This window comes from Sprattus sprattus (assembly GCF_963457725.1).
Source record: "Sprattus sprattus genome assembly, chromosome: 12".
Classification (NCBI taxonomy): Eukaryota; Metazoa; Chordata; class Actinopteri; order Clupeiformes; family Clupeidae; genus Sprattus; species Sprattus sprattus.
In genome coordinates this window covers 20987459-21002524 of record NC_137910.1, presented here as the reverse complement: position 1 = coordinate 21002524, position 15066 = coordinate 20987459, and positions in this window count along the sequence as shown.

Here is a 15066-nt window from a genome sequence, read left to right as displayed (position 1 = left end):
CCAATATCCAGGTCTTGAGGAAAAGTTGGCATGGGAAATTGTTGCTGCACCTTCACGTCCTGTACTGCGGGGCATGTGGCAGTTACCATGACTTGGAGGGGTAGACTTGGCTAGGAATTCATCTGGTTTTTCCCAAGTTGCCCAAATGTATTTCAATATGGTTGTCTGTTATCAACTCATTTACAAGTGCAGCTTTTGATGTTAAGGACTGGATGTTAATAAGGCCCAACTTTAGGTTTGTACTAATAGTACTGTATTTTGTTCTGATATAGTTTGTATCTTTACAAGATTTTCCTGTCTAATACCTCAGTGTGATTTACAGTGTGACTTAGATGTTCTGGGTAAAAATACAGTTTGTATGCGATTAAGTATGGGCAAAGGTTCTATTGGGGAGGCAGAGGTTAGTATAGTGTAGTACTTCTGTCTCCTAGTGCTAATTTGGGATTGTCAGCAATCAGCCTTGGCTAGGTGATGCTGGATTTGAAAGCAAAGGGGTCTATCCATTTGACCCACAGAGGGTCATTTAGGAGGACAGAGAGCAAGACGAAGAAGGCATTTGGATAACAGTTCCTTGATAAAACATCCAAAGCCACAAACCTGCTTCAAAATGCTTTTCAGGGGCAAAATATGCATCTATTCCGAATGTAAAGACGTAAAGCTGTAGCTACGATGGAAGAAACTGCAATACCATTAAATACTATTGTGGCTCATAAAGATTTACACAATATGTTATTAGATTATAGTTCTGTCAGAGTTAAAGCCACTACATGCAAAGCATGCGGTAGCAATGGGTTAAGTGAGGAGGTATTTATCAACCATTTACCTGAAACTAAAATAGTACTACTAATAATAATACTTTTGTGTACATACTAGTGCTGTCAGTTTAACACGTTAATAACGGCGTTAACGCAAACCCATTTTAACGCCGTCAAATGTTTTATTGCGCGATTAACGTGTTGTTAAAAACGCTTTATTTTTTTAGATTAACGTTTTTTGGCCTCGCAAACTGCGTATTATACTTACGTTACGTTTAAGTAAATGGTGAGCGCGATACGGCGAAATGGATGATAAAAAGCTTCTGAATAGAACGTTTACCTTTAAAAGTTGTGTTGTGCAAAAGAAGCGAGCTTCACTGTTGTCTGAAAATGTCAACAGGCAGCTGGCTGAAAGCACAGAAGTAGTAGGCTTACGTTTTATTGGTAACCTAACTGTTAGGGTTCATTGTTTTTTAAATAAGTGGCCTGACTTCTATGTTCACAGCAAACTTGAAAAAAAGAAAATGTTAAGCCTTGGTTTAACTGAGTCCTTGTTTATCTGAAATGTGCACTGTGAAACGTGAAAATATCATTCTCATGAAATAACGTGATAATTTCATGTAATAACATGATATTTATCATGTTAAAACGTGAAAAAGATATTGTTAAAACAAGAAACTTTCACGTAATTACTTGATACTGAGAGCTTTTTTTTTTTTTTAGTGTGGCAGCAATACGCTTCCGTAGTTTGGCAATGTTGTTTTTCAATCAAATAAAACACTGCATAAAGTAAACCAATCCACTTTTCCATGTTGATAAGAGCATTCAAATAAAATAAAAATGATGGAAAAAAATTATTGAAGGGACTTTTAGAATAGATAAAAATTTGCGATTAATCACGATTCATTTTGAGTTAACTATGACAAAAATGCGATTAATCGCGATTAAATATTCTAATCGTTTGACAGCACTAGTACATACCATACTTTAGGTGTGGAAACTTACTTGTGTTGGGAAAGAGGTCCTTGAATCAGGAATCAGGAAAAGTTTCTCAAGGGATTTTGACCTTGTGAAAGAACTCGGTGTGGGAGGTTATGGATGTGTTTGTTAAGTGAAACACAAGCTGGCTGGCAAGTTCTACGCAATGAAGATTGTCTACTATGACCAGTAGGGTAAATATCTCTGAATGTTTATGCTGATGTCTTCTCATATTCATACTTTAATACTAACCCGTATTATAAACAAATTTCAGTTTGATGTTTGGGATCCTAAGGGTGGCAGAGTGTGAGGTGAGGGCACTGGCCGAGTGCGATCACCCAAACATGCATGGACTGGGGTCTTCATCTGGAATGCTTTGGGCATGGAAAAGCCCTTTTCAGTGTATTTCAGCCTTCTAATTGAAAAAGTGTTAAGATTATTCATGTAGACTATACCAGACATTTTGATAATCTTACACTTATTTCATCAGAACCAACAGTGAGGAGGAGGAAAACAGTGCTTCTGCGAGCATTGGCGGCTTGTCACTTGAGTCAGAGTCAGAATCAGAGACAAAAGAGCAGAGGCACAAACTCCAGGTATGTGCTTCCAGTCGCTGTTGCTAAACAAACCGATCTAACAGATGTTACTCATGGCAACTTGTGCAGACATAAATGTGCAAAAAATTCAATGCCTGAGGAATGTCATATTCTCAAAAAATCAAAAAGAACGCTCTTGTCTGTTCATTCAGATGGAGTTCTGTGAGAAAGGAACACTTTCCAACTGGTTAGAGGACAGAAACATTGGGAGTTCACAGAACACCAGAGTGTTTTTCAAGGTCTGGGAATTATTCATCTCTGTGGGAGTCATTTAAAAATATATAGTTCAAATAATGTCATCAAGTGCAATGGGACATGTGCAGCCACATGGGAACATTTCACATTCAGCAACAAGTGGTGGATAGTGGTAGGCTAGATTGATTTGTTTCAAAGAACGACCAGAGGGCACACCTCCTGGTATGAAATGCGCTAAATAAAGTTTGATTTTATTTTATTTGATAAAGATCATACGGTGCTTAATGTAACAATAGAGATGGACCACGATCTTCTCCGTGCTAGCATGAGAATATTCAATGTGACTAGCAGTTTTTCTACATTTGAAAATAACTATTACAGTAACAAAACAAAACCCTTCCCTTTACTTCCCTGACTTAAATGTCACCTTAATTCAAGATATTTACAACATGCATACCTGAGGAGTGGAGATACATAGTGCTTTTTAAAAGAAAGACACAGGACAACGTGCTGTAATGTTATTATCGCGGAGCTATCTCCTGTATTAGGTAGCAGCACATTCTCGACACAGGTAGCTCCCTCAAGTGGTCACAAACGGAAATTCATTCGGAACAATGAGGAATTCCACTGAATGTGTGTGCTTGGTATAATTAACTCATGTTGTTCATGTATTCATGTCCAATTTCCACATTCAGAGACTGAAATGTGCAAAGTTGTAGTACTATTCTCCTTACTAAGTGCTAATTTATTTCTTAGTTTCAAACTGTATATATTTGAAAAGTAAAAGATACAAGGTCTCTAGGGGGGTTATTTATATGTAGCCTATGTAGGACCAAAACTCGCCGAGCTTTTCAAGACAATTCCCCACAATACCACAATCTGCCCCACAGGGCCACTTAGGGTCCAAAGGTTAACCATACACGGAAGTAAAGGTCAGTAGCACAGGTAGTTGGGACGCTGAGGTCTACACCAGTTTTGTGTTGCGGTGTACGATTTCTTAAGTACAGTAAGTTCACTCAGTGTTTTAATGCATTTTTAGCTTGCAAGTTGCACGTGTGTGTGTTTTGAACAGAGCTTACATTTGCTGACTATGTGGTGACAATGTTAGTCTTACATGACAGCTGAGTTTCTTTTCATACTGAATAAATACATATTCGACACAAATGTAATTCATACGGTATGTAGCCCCCTAAGACATGTATTATTTTGTTGCCTACAAAGGCTGTAATTGCTTTAAATAAAAATGAGTCATGTCTCATTAAGAGCTATCTCAATCTTCCTAACAGTATAGCCTGCAGTTGTTTGACCTGATGAATTACGCCGCAAAACTAAACGAGTACGGGCAAAGGACATTAGTCCAAGTGCGATATGAAGAGATGGATGTTTCTGGTCCGGACCCTATTAAAACGTAGGTTTCAAGCTTCTGTTGGTCAATAAGCTTCAAAGTTAGTTGGCTGTGTTACGATATGGAACGTATATTTGACCAGTGCAGATGTTTTCTTGTAGGTTTACTCTACGGGCTGTTGTGAACGGCACACCTTATCCAGAAGCAGTTGGGAAAAATAAGAAAGAGGCTAAGGCTAATGCTGCCCAAAAGGCCCTGAAAGTACTTCAAACAGAGTGCAGTGGTGTTGTAAGATCATCTGATTGTTCTTTAACCCCTGTTCTTAAAGGAAGTTTTTGTGACGGTAATGAATGAGGTTAAAATCAGCCCATCGCCTTAAGTCAAGTTTAGCCAGGTCTGTTTAGTAAGAAATACCTTTGTTGAAAACCCTGCTGTCAGATAAGTCAAATGAGCATTATTTTTGCTTTGTGTAGATGTGGATAACCAATTATTAATACTTGCTACACTTCTGTTCAGAATATTTTGCCAACTTCACAGACATCTGAAATTCCAGCTGCACTGTAAAAAAACAACCTAATTTTACAGTTAATAACTCTACATTTTTACAGTGGTTTTCTGTTTTTTGAAATTGTATACAAAACTACATATAATAATGGAGGTTAACTATAAATTAAAAACACGACTCCTATTTTAAGGATAATGCCAATAATGACAAATTACATGGATTTCAATTTTTTTTACAGAAAATAACTGTATTATTTATACATACATTTTCCATTTTTCTGAAATACATGCAAATGTAAATAAAATTACACTGATAATCTGTAATTTAATATGTAGCTCATTATATTATGGTTTATGTACATACTAACAATTTAGCATGATTCTATGTAAATTTACAGTGAATTCTTCACTAATTCAGCATAAACATTTTTGCAAACCCATTTTCATTTAACCTGTTAGAACCTTGATGTTTTTTCCTAAATTACCTAAAAATTCCATGCCCAAATGTAAAGGCTTACTTTTGAGTTTTAGGCACAGTATGGTGGAAAATTTCAATTTGATGTTACAGAGTACCCGTCAAGCTATGAGTACCATATATGATATCTGAAATTTTAGAAAGATGTCGATAACCTTCCCAAAATGTAGGCGCTCCCTATTTTTTTTCATTTACATCTAGATTACTGTGGATGTAAGTAGGAAAATGAATAGAAATGCCCAGTTTTGTCATATAATTGTGTGCCCCCAAGGGTATGCCATCACTTGAACAAATTTGGAACTGATATCTCATCCCAATCAAAAGTTAGAATATAAATAATCGGTGAGCCTTTTTTGATTATACCAGACTCTATTTCAATCTTCTCGTCATCCAACCGTTGAAGCTCTTCCAATACTACTGTTACCCCATAAAAACAATCTTTTTGGGAGCTGGCTCTCTGTTTTATTTTTAGAAGCCATGATGATGTAGAATAAATGTGTTTTGTTGTGCACCTGCATTACGTTATAGAACTGTCAAAACTTGCGTGGCTAAACGGCAAAACAAATGCACGTGAATTACTGATTACATCCCCCCTTCTCTGTTGTGCACTCGGATATCTTTGCATCTCATTGGTCTACAGTCATGATTGACACATGTGTGGACCAGTCAAGGAAAGTATTAGTTTATGTTTTTCACGCACAGACTTAGCAGAGTTTACCATAGCAACCATGGACATATGATAGCAACAAAATAGTCTTGGGTGCGCGCATTGTGTCAGACTGACAGGTCAGTCAACCTATGATTTTAGTTACAGGTTCCCGTATCTTGCTGGCTGATTGGGTTATCCTGATAAGATAAGACTCTGTAAAAGGTCGGGATAGCCTTCACGCTTAAAGCAAGATGTTACTCATAAGAGGACTCAGGAGGTTGAAGATGTTAGAAAGATGGGTATTTTTATTAACCCAATTAAGGCACAAAGGCAGTTAAAACACTGACAATACTAAATCAATATAAAAAATACAGTTTTCACTAAGGACAAATGCATGAAGCCACCAACAAATAAGCAATTCACATAAGACCACATGTATAAAAAGGACCATTAACTGGTCAGTGAGAGTCCTTATTAAACACGATCACTCTCACTACGAAACAAAACAAAAGCAAATAAAAGGACCAAGGTAACTAGCCCATCGTGAGAGCTCCAAGGACTTACGTCCTATTAAACTGGCAACTTTCCTGAACAAAGAACAAAGGTAAGTTTAAGTAGCCTTGACAAGCACCTTGAATTGGCTCATACCAATCATTGATTTCAGGTGTGTCAATCAGCAAGGCACCAACACCTGTGGCTCACAGCAGCCATACCTAAACAATCAAACTCCCAATCAACTAGGAAACACAGACTACACATGGTAGCAATTAGGCTTGGTGCCGGCATAGCCGACACATAATAAAGCAGCCAAATCTCATTAAACATAAACTCCATATATCGCGCCATCTTCACAACACAAACTTAGACACTAAACACCGGTTGACAAACGGTATGAAATATGACAATATGATTATTGTTAAACTAAATAAACAGAAAATTTCATAGACAAGACATTGAATGTGTGCTGATTTTAACTGAACAAAGACATGAACATCAAACATGTAACACACACACACACCAAAACACCTTTACCCAGTCCACAAAAGCAGCAGCCTACAGGCTGCAGTGGTGGGTCACACAGGTGCCCCGTCACAGACTCACTTTGTTCATTCGGTTAAAATCAAGCCACCCCTGAACTAAACACCACTATACATATTTGGGACCCATTCTAACGGCATCGGCAAGCCTGGTCTAGTCACACAAGAGCATTGTCCAAATTCCCTAATGCTGAATGGGCACTAAATCCAACAGACCCACTCCAAAATCTTGTGGAAAGACTTCCTATAAGAGAGGCAACTGTTATAGAGTAGTTTTGGAATGAGATGTGCGTGAAACTCATATATGTGTGATGATCAGGTGTCCCAATACTTTTGACCTGACCTAACCTTGGATCTGGCTGGCCCAGAGCAATGCAGAACAATAAAGACGAGACAAGGGGGAAATTACTTTGCAATGGACTGACTCACTCCATGTAGTTTAATATGAGTCTGAAGTCAAATGTTTTAACTTTTGTGGGTAGAGGCTATTGTGATGTTCCTGCTGAGCTCCGCTCCGGCCACGCCCCCTTCAATCACACAAGCACATACACCTGTTTCACTCTCACTCATGCTCTCAGCTGCATGTCATCAGTATCATTCACCATCCCAGCTGCACTGCATTCAGGTCCCAAATCACATGATCACACACACCTGATTCACTCCTATATATAACCTGCACTCCCCTCACTCCGTGTTTGGTCTCGTCGCTACAAGGGTGAAACCTTTGCCCAAGTCTTCTAAATCTGTGGCCCACTCTACGTCCCTGGGATTCCGCCTTCCGGCCACCGGCAACTACAACCCCATTGTCAGCTGGCTTCCAGCCCAGCAAGCTCTCTGTCCGTGGGCGTCCAGCCCCGCAAGCTCCCTGTCTGCTGGCTTCCGAGTCAGCCATTTCGGTGCCGGCAGACTTTTAGGACTGCATTATCCAGAGTGCCGTGCATACGGCACCGGGAGTAATGTGACTGTCTTGTCCGGCCTGTAGCCGTGTACCTCTGTTCTTTGCCCTTGCGCACAGTAGCCAGAGTGAGACTCTGTGCGATCTTTAGTTCATGTTCCTAGATCTTTGTGTTAGAACTCTGTCTGTTAACCCTTTCGTTGATTTGTATTCTCTGTTTGTGTCCTCTTCCCCGTCTGTACTCCATCAATAAACTCTGCATCACCTGAAACTCTTCAATCACAAACCCTGCAAGTCAATGTTTGAAATAATTGTCTTCCAAAATAAAACCATCATTTTACAATCTTGAGCATGTGTCAGCACTTTATTGAATGTGTTTGATCATAAAAATGTAGGAGCAATCTGGAAAATGACAGTTTCTCTGCTAAATGTGAATTGCCGTCACTTAATTGAAGGTGTTTCATTGTAATAAATGAGGGAAAATCTGTAAAATACCAGTGTTTCTCTGCAAAACTGTTAGGGCTGCCACTTTATTGAAGGTGTTTAATCTTAATTAAAGAAGCCTGACTTAATGAATGGTGTTTGCTCGTTATAAATTAGGAAGAATCTGTAAAATAACAGTATTTTTTGCTGAACTTGTAGTACTGTCACTTTATTGAAAGTGTTCGATATTAATAATAAAAAAATCTGTAAAATAACAGTTTTTCTCTGCTGAACTGTTAGGGCTGCCACTTTATTGAAGATTTTTAATCTTAATTAAAGAAGCCTGACTTAATGAATGGTGTTTGTTCGTAATAAATTAGGAAGAATCTGTAAAATAACAGCATTTTTTGCTAAACTTGTAGTACTGTCACCTTATTGAAAGTGTTCGATATTAATAATAGATACAAAAATCTGTAAAATAACAGTTTTTCTCTGCTGAACTGTTAGGGCTGCCACTTTATTGAAGGTTTTTAATCTTAAATATCGAGGAAAACATTGTAATATAACAGTGTTTCTCTGCTATACTTTTAGTACCCTAACTTAATAAAAGGTGTTTGCTCGTAATAAATTAGGAAGAATCTGTACAATAACAGTTTTTCTCTGCTAAACTGTTAGGGATGTAACTTTATTAATGGTGTTTGATTGTATTAATTGAGGAAAAATCTATAAAAAAAACAGTTTTTCTCTGCAAATCCTTAAATGGAAATATCTGTAAATATAGGGTTTTTGCACTTTATTTGAATTAGGATGTTTTACTTTAATTTTGCGGTTTTTGTTTGGCAGCCGTAGCTGCCAGTAATTTACTGTTTTTTTACAGATTTTTTTTTTACAGTGTGGCATTACTCAAGCCAATTATCAGTGCTGGCTAAATGAGTACAGTCACAAGACCAGAGATGTGTTTAAGCTTGTTGAGTCAAAAGGAATGGGCTCAGCACCTTAGTAAGTGTTGAAACATAATTTAAAATTTGTATGAAATCTGACCTTGAGTAGAGGATACTATTTTGTCAAAGTGGATTTGAAAAGGTCCCTCTCATATGAATCATCATGTCTTAGCTGCTGTAGGTATGTCTTTGGTGATCAATCGTACCCAGATGCTTATGGGAAAACAAGGAAGGAGGCTAGAGAGGAGGCTGCCAGACTTGTTTATCTGCGGACTTCAGAAGAGCAAGGGGTATGAAAGAAAACACATAACATTGATAACAGTCATGATTGTAGTCATTAAAGAGCATGGTTAGGATGAAAATTCTCCTATGTGGCCATTTATTCATGTTTTTTAGACTCTAGCTGATAGTTGCAGTGGACCTACGTCAAGACAGCATGAAGAGTTCAACAGAAGTAAATCTTCACCTAGGTACTTTAAGTTGTTAATCAGAGAAGAACTATGTAATTTTTTTTTATGTTTATTTTAACTGGAACTAAATTATCCAACAAAATATTGTATATCATAGAAATCTTAGGTTTGACACAAGACTGACCTGATGGAGGATTTAGGAAAGTAGTTTCAGTACAGTTTAGACCCAGAGAAAATATTGAAACTTTGTAAGTCAAAGAATGTAAGTGGGCTGTGCTTAGCAAAGCTAAGTTTATCTGTTAAACTGTTGTAAACAAGTATTTAGCAATGATGCTAATTTTATTATTTTCATATTCACAGCCATATCTTTAAAAATGGCAGGCAGACACCTACGAATGATCTCAACAGTGATGTTCCCCAGACTAATTTCATAGGAATACTGAACCGTTTTTGTCAACAGCAGAAACTGGTAAACGATTTTAAGTTGGTGGTGAGAAGAGGACCATCTCACAACCCTGAGTAAGTGGAGACACACTAAGGTTACTGAAGTTACTGAAATTCATCAGCAGTCAAAAGTGCTGAATATTTAGAATTATTTGTCTATTGTTATATGCATTGACAAGCTACATACTCTGTGGGATTTGTCTTTCAATCTACAGGTTTGTTTACAAAGTTGTAATAGGTAAGGTTCAGTATCCCGAGGGCTGTGGTAAGACAGCCAAAGAGGCAAGGCAGCAGGCTGCTCAGCTGGCATGGGGTGTGATCCAAGGCCAGATGACAAGTCAGGTAAACAATTAATAACGTGTTTTTAATAAAAACCCACTGAGCATGTGTAAGAAACAAAGTCATTATAGGCAAGTCTTGCCACTCGGCAGCCATCTTAGTCCAGGCAAAATAGCCCAACTTTACATAGCCAAAATAGAATTAATTGTAAAATATTTTATTTCAGCATAGATCATTTCTATGAGGTGTCCAGAACAACATACTAAAAGTCCTAAGAAATCCTACTTCAGGAAATATGTTTAATTCTCATCAATCTGAGATGTGTGCAAATAATGCATGGCAAAAATACACCTCAAAAATGTAATTTTTTTCCTTTACTCCTATCAAAATAAAACTTTGCACAATGAAAGTACCCATGAAAATTAAACATTTTTGTTTTACAAGTTTCTTTGAAAATGAATTTGAATATGCAAATGAGCTATACACTAATCGAATATGCCCAAAATACACCCAATAGGCTTAATTTTTTCCTTTACTCCTACCACAATAAAACTTTACATGGTAAAAGTATACATAAAAAGTAACTTTTTTTGTATTTCAGGTTTCTTTTGAAATTCATTTGAATATGCACATGAGAGTCACACTTATTGAATATGTCCTGATTGCATAGGCAGAAACACCATACCCCTGGCAGGTACTACTAAGCCAGGCAGTTTTCAGGTTAGAGGCCAGTCTAAAAGCAACATTGCCATCTCCCATTGGCAGTAGGATGATAGGATGAAGATTGGGCCGATGTATTTGTCATACATATGAATGGTGTTTCTGCCTATGGACATATTCATTAAGTATAGAGCTCATGTGCATATTCAAATTAATTTCAAAAGAAACTTGCAATACAAACATTTTTACTTTTCATGGTTACTTTCATTGTGTAAAGTTTAATTTTTATAGGAGTAAAGGAAAAAATTACATTTTTGAGGCATATTTTTACCATGCAATATTAGCACACATCTCAGATTGATGAGAATTAAACATATTCCCTCAACTTGGATTTCTTAGGACTTTTAGTATGTTGTTCTGGACACCTCATTAATGATCTATGCTGAAAAAAATTATTTTACAATTAGTCTGTCGTAAAACGCTATTTTGCCTGGACTATCTTGGCAGATCCTCTGGACAGCTATTTTGTTTCTGTCAGATAAGTCAAATGAGCATTTTTTTTGCTTTGTGTAGTATGTGGATAACCAATTATTAATACTTGCTATACTTCTGTTCAGAAAAGTTTGCCAACCTCACAGGGGTCTGAAATTCCAGCTGGCATTACTCAAGCTAATTATCAGTGTTGGCTCAATGAGCACAGCCACAAGACCGGAGATGCGTTTACGCTTGTTGAGTCAACAAGAATGGGCTCAGCACCTTAGTAAGTGTTGGAACATAATTTAAAAATATGAAATATGAAAAAAAAATATGAAATCTGACCTTGATAAGAGGATGCTATTTTGTCAAAGTTGATTTGAAAAGGTCCCTCTCATATGAATCATCATGTCTTAGCTGCTGTAGGTATGTCTGTGGTGATCAATCGTACCCAGATGCTTATGGGAAAACAAGGAAGGAGGCTAGAGAGGAGGCTGCCAGACTTGTTTATCTGCGGACTTCAGAAGAGCAAGGGGTATGAAAGAAAACACATAACATTGATTACAGTCGTGATTGTAGAGTCATTGATGAGCATGGTTAGGATGACAATTCTTCAATGTGGCCATTTCAAATGTAAAATCACCATTGAAGGACATGAATATTGCAAAACAGCACTGTATGCAACATTTTGTGTGGATGACTTGTTTAAATATCTGCTTTTAAGGAAGGACCCAATTTCTCAACCAATTTCACTGATCAGGTTACTCGGTCCAGGTAAGTGGAGATGGGATTAGCATTATCTATGCACAGTCAGTCATGCTTACATGCAAATAGTATGAATGCCAAAATATGATTGTTATGACTTTCTTTGCAGATTGGAAAAGGAGATTAACTCAATAGAGTGCGTAGGCAAAGGGGGTTTGGGTCGAGTCTTCAAGGCAAGTAAAGCAGGCTCTGCAGGCCAAAAGGGTGGTGAGAGCACATTAGATGCTGCAGAATTCCTGTCCAATCAGCGGGCGGTTCTCATTCAGAAGGTTCAGAACGTGATACAGATAGCAGATCAGATGCTGTCGCAAAAACTTATCAACGAAGAAGTGTATGCCAACATCAGAGCGGCACCGACTGAACAGGAGAAGATGAGACGTGTGTTTGATGCCCTGGTTTCTCATGGGGCAGGAGGGAAGAGGGAGTTCCTCGAAATCCTTAATAGGGAATGCCCTGACCTGCTGAAAGAGTTGGGCAGATGATCCTCCTGACCATGGGACTCCTGGATGGGGATTATGTTCAAATATCCTTCAGCTATTAAATCATAACTTTCTACCTTCGGCTGTACTTGAACTCAGATGGTCAGTGTATAGCAGTACGGAGCCACAGTTGGCACTTCCAAAGTGCTAAAAAATGAAAATGGAGAGGTGCTAATAATGTTGTTATTGATACATTTGATTGCTACATTTGGTGTTTATGATATATCAAAGGGGACAATATCAAGGAAGTTAATGACAGTCGGATTTGCAATAAATATAGCAATACTTGAAAGTGGAAAAAATGTTGCCTTATTGTTTTTCTATGGAATAGACATTAGATTATATATATAGCAATACTTGAAAGTGGTCAAAATGTTGCCTTATTGTTTTTCTATGGAATAGACATTAGATTAGGCCTATTTGAAACTCGTACTTCAAGCCCTGGGGAGAAGTCTACAATATGTATATATTTTGATTATTATGATTCTCAAGATTCGCATTTCATTAAAATATATTTGACAAATCCTGACATTTTTATTCATTCATGTTTTCTTATAATTAGGATGGTTAAGGTTGTTGTTATAACTGTGATAGATGTTTTTCATTAAAATGGGCTATCATTATATTGTTGTGCACATTATAAACTATTTGTCTTAGTGTTGCCTTCACTCTTTATGATAATGTAGCTGCTTTTACATTAATCCACTGGGGCTATATGGTACACTAACTTAGCACTAGCAGTTGAAGACTGCTTTTAACTGAGAATTTTTAACTAATCAGTAAAAAAATCAGCTAAAATCACAAATATGTTGAAATATACTATGATAAGCCTTATCCTACCCTACATAACGGTTTAAACTGCTCCATAATAGCTTTCAATTTGATATGCCTTATGTTGGCTATTATCTCAACATCTTAAATCCATTATGAAAAACCTGTATTGATTTGTATATAACTGGGAAGTTTTATTTGCTCTATGTCTAGGTAATATGGCCACACTAGAATATTCCCGCAATAGCAGGCCTTCACTTAATAGGTGGGGCAGTAAGATCTGACCAGACCACTAATCTATGATTGTCTATGATAACTGGCCGAGTGCGATTACCCAAACATGCATGGACTGGGGTTTTCGACTGGAATGCTTTGGGCATGGAAAAGCCCTTTTCAGTGTATTTCAGCCTTCTAATTGAAAAAGTGTTAAGATTATTCACGTAGACTATACCAGACATTTTGATAATCTTATGTCATCACAACCAACAGTGAGAAGGAGAACAGTGCTTCTGCGATCATTGGTGACTTGTCACTTGAGTCCGAGTCAGAATCAGAGACAAAGAGCAGAGGCAGAAATTCCAGGTATGTGCTTCCAGTCGCTGATGCTAAACAAACCCATCCATTGCTTTGCTGGTAGACAAACAGAGTACCCATCTAACAGATGTTACACATGGCAATTTGTGCAGACATAAATGTGCAAAAAATCCAATCCCGGAGAAATGTCATATTCTCAAAAAATAAAAAAGAACGATCTTGTCTGTTCATTCAGATGGAGTTCTGTGAGAAAGGAACACTTTCCAACTGGTTAGAGGACAGAAACATTGGGAGTTCACAGAACACCAGAGTGTCTTTCAAGGTCTGGGAATTATTCATCTCTGTTGGAGTCACTTAAAAATATATAGTTAAAATAATGTCATTACTTATAAAAAAAAATATTCTTGCAAGTGCAATGGATGTGCAGCTACGTGGGAACATTTCACATTCAGCTACAAGTGGTGGATAGTTGTGATTGATTTGTTTCAAAGAACGACCAGAGTACACACCTCCTATATGAAATGCGCTAAATAAAGTTTGATTTGATTTGATAAAGATCCTACTTTACTTAATGGAACAATAGAGATGGACCACGCCCTTCTCCGTGCTAGCATGAGAATATTCAACGTGACTGGCAGTATTTCTACATTTGAAAATAACTATTACAGTAACTGGATAAAGTGGTCACCAAATGAAATACATTCAGAACAATCCAGAATCCCACTGAATGTGTGCGCTTGGTATAATTAACTCATGTTGTTCAGGTATTCATGTCCAATTACCACACTTCCACATTCAGAGAATGAAATGGGCAAAGTTTTAATACTATTCTCCTTACAAAGTGCTAATTTATTTCTTATTTTCGAACATTAGAAAAGTAGAAGATACAAGGTTTGGGGGTGTTATTTGTATGTATGTAGGACAAAAACTCGCCGAGCTTTTTAAGGCAATAGGCTAGGTGCACGAAAATGCTCAGAGTGGGCCGTTTGTTTCCTGTTTAGCCAGGTGTATTTGAACCTGCCGCTATTCTGAATGTAATTAGCATCTACGGACCTGGTTGGGTGTTGCACCTAGTGAATCAGCGTTACGATAAAGAAGGACGTGTAGACGCTAATTACATTCAGAATAGCGGAAGGTTCAAATACACCTGGCTAAACAGGAAACAAACAGCCCACACTGAGCATTTTCGTGCACCTAGCCTATTCCCCACAATACCTTTTAGGGTCAAAAGGTTAACCATAGACGGAAGTAAAAGGCAGAAGCACAGGTAGTTGTGTCTTTGAGGACTACACCACGGGACGTGTTGTGGGGCGGTGTACTTAAGTACAGTAAGTTCACTCAGTGTTTTAATGGATTTTTAGCTTGCAAGTTGCACGTGCGTGTGTTTTGAACAGAGATGACATTTGCTGTTTACGTGGTGACAATGTTAGGCTAACATGACAGCTGAGTTTCTTTTC